The sequence below is a fragment of the Rhagoletis pomonella genome, unplaced genomic scaffold (assembly GCF_013731165.1).
Source record: "Rhagoletis pomonella isolate Grant_MI unplaced genomic scaffold, Rhpom_1.0 Rhpom_scaffold_00013, whole genome shotgun sequence".
Lineage (NCBI taxonomy): Eukaryota > Metazoa > Arthropoda > Insecta > Diptera > Tephritidae > Rhagoletis > Rhagoletis pomonella.
Window position 1 is genome coordinate 2,020,210 of NW_023458567.1, and position 3,162 is coordinate 2,023,371.

A 3,162-nucleotide genomic window follows, 5' to 3' on the forward strand; every position below is an offset into this window, starting at 1 on the left:
ACATGACTGTCTACACACTCTCAAGCAAACGTAGTTTTAGAAATACTTATTTCCGTGGGGCTAAAATTATAAAATTATAATATAAATAAAAATCCATAAAAATTCTTCTGCGAAATAGTGGCTACCGACAGCCAGAAGGAGTGCTATCCGCGTCCGATCATAAGAACCATTAAAAATAGACACTGCTGGTGTTTACATATGAAAATAAAAACTACGCAAAAATGGCGCTGAGAAACACTCTAGGTGAACATCAGCACATCAGAGTGTTTACAATCTTAGCATAACTCTTCCACTTCAAAACTCGTCTGTTCGCCGCTCTGCTGCAACTCCTTGTCTCGCTAATTGCTGTCGCTCACTTCGAGCAAATTTTTTTCGACGATATGCAAAGCACACAGAACTCTGGAATTGACAAACACACAGTAAATGCACGAATTTGCATAAATCAGCAACTGTCAGTCGACAATCAGCAAAGAGAGTAGCCAGCATCCTGAAAACCGCCAACATTGCAATGTCCCAAAAGAATCGGTAAAGAACCGGCGCAGCAAAGCAATTAACAAATCGAAGCGAGCCAAAAAAAAAAAAGATAACAAAAAATGTGATAAGGAGAAATGGAAAAGGATGACTGAAAAGCAAATGCTAACGCATGCCTCGCCACACTCGCCTTTCCAAAAAAAGGGCAAATAAAAACAAGAGTTGAATGTTTCAGTCGTTGTTGTTGTTGCTGCGCAAGGCAAACAACCGCTTGTGCTGACTAACAATGTGGCAAACATGTTGGCTTATATGTTGGCGTTCAGCAGAAGCAGCACCAGCAGCGATTGTTGGCATAGCGGCCGCCTGAGGGGCTGTCGGCTGGTGATTTTGCTGCAAACACAAACACACATAAAGCGCACAGTTTGCTGAGAGAAATGTATACATACTTACATATATGGATGCATGTATGCATACGCTGTTAAATACCAAAAATTCTATTTACGATTGGCTTTATTGGAACTAATACATATATATAGCGAGAGTTGGTATTCGAAAACTAAAAAAACTAATGTTTTCCCTGAAAGCAATTCACAAATATTTATACAGGACTCGCTTTGTGAAAAAACGTCAGTGTTAGGATTTGTTAGTTGAATTCGCTCGAAATTCATTCGTAGTCCGGAATTGTATTTAGTTGCGAGCTTGTCTCCTAGCAGTTGCTCTGACAATTCACCTGAATTTTTTTAACATTCCATAATTCACCTAACTAGTGCTTATCAGGAATAAATAATTAGCTCTGAATTCCAACATTTCGGATGTGTGGAAAACTCAAACTAATAGTAACCAAACTAATTCATAACAAATCAGCTTAGGAAGAGTAAGAAAGGAGAAGAAACTTCTCACATTTAGTATTTGAGTTTGAGCAATCTAGCACTAGCTTTTGTGTGCGATGAAGACCTGTGAAATGTAGAATAAAATTCAATCTCCAAAAGTTGAGAAGTCAAGCTTTTAAGAAGATAACTTTTACAAGAGCCTCTCCTGTATCTCGTCTTCATCGGGAGCCTCGTCATCTTGAATGCGTTTCATTTTGGCTTTGTGAAAACCAAAGCGTATTTTTTTTTTGTCTGTACAAAAAACAGCGGCCACACTTAAGACCTCAGCTACCGGACAGTTTCAGAGGCTGTGATCCTAGTTATAAGTGGTATATTGCCTTGGCAGCAAAAAAAAAACGGAAAATGAAGTGGAACCGAAAACAGGCTACAAACACAGCGGAAGCATCGCAAGAAAAAAAAAAACGCAAACTCAATCTATATGGCAGAAGCGATGGAACGCGGAGAAGCGAGGCAGATGGACGGCAAATCTCATTCCAGAAATAAATAAACGGGTGTAAAGAGGCCACGGAGGCGTAAACCATGAGATCACCCAGCTGCTGTCCGGACACGGTTACTTTAAATAGTAAATACACAGAATGTCGAAAGTGGAGACACCAAGTTGCACATACGACGCCGAGATAGATGATGCAGAGCACACGTTCTTCAAACATCACAGATGAAAGTCAGAACGGGATTCATTAGAACGAAAAGTGGTGAAAGTATCCGCCGACAACATCGTCGTAAAAATTATAGGTAACGAAGAAAATTGAACGATATCGCAAAATACGTCGAAAGTATCCTTACCTTACCACTCACTTTCCCCACAGCCAAAAAAAAAACACTGTAGGAACGCTGAAAAGGACACAATAAAACGCAGAGACGCGTAAACTTAATTTTTGATCGTAGATTACGGATCTGCATAAAGTGGTGAAAGTATCCGCCGACAACATCGTTGTAAAAATTATAGGTAAAAAATAAAATTGAACGATATCGCAAAATACGTTGAAATTATCCTTAACTCGAAAAAGTGGGAAATGTAACCGTACAAATGAGCGGCAAACTGATCCCAGGGCTACACCACTCACTTTCCCCACAGCCAAAAAAAAAAAAAAACACTGTCGGAACGCTAAAATGACACAATAAAACGCAGAGACGCGTAAACTTAATTTTTGAGCGTAGATTACGGATCTGCATACCCTTTTTTTTTATCAGATAATTTTCCCAAGATATTTCCATTTTACGTTTTCATTATGAATGAAACTTTAACGTGGAAAATTTTACTCATACGCCATGTACGAGTATGGCAACGTACATGACATATGAGTAATATCAGGGGTATTCACGATCCGGTGAATAGTCTTGGGCATGGTGCTTTATGCATAAATAGCATGATTGGCCAATTTTGTTGTTCTTTGAACACATGAAATAACAACAATCACGCTATTTATGCTATCTATGCACCATGCCAAAGAGTATGCACCGGATCGTGAATACCCCTATTTTTTCTGCTCATATTTCATCAAAAAAATGTATACGCCTTTTCCTTTGACCATTCATAACTTTTTTATCTATCCTTAGATTTTCTTCGTTAGTAGCATGATTTTTTTTTTTGTAAAAGAACAGACCTCAACACATTCATATGTGTCATTTCAAAACTTTCGATTTGCCCAGTGACAGTTGACAGTATAAGCTGATTATTGCACACTTTACCCAACACTTAGGCTGCCATTTTTTATCTAATGCAGGAACTTTTCCTACTCCATTTTGGTGCCTTCTAGTACTTATAGCGGCATTGTTCTTTGACGCAACCCAACAGATTATG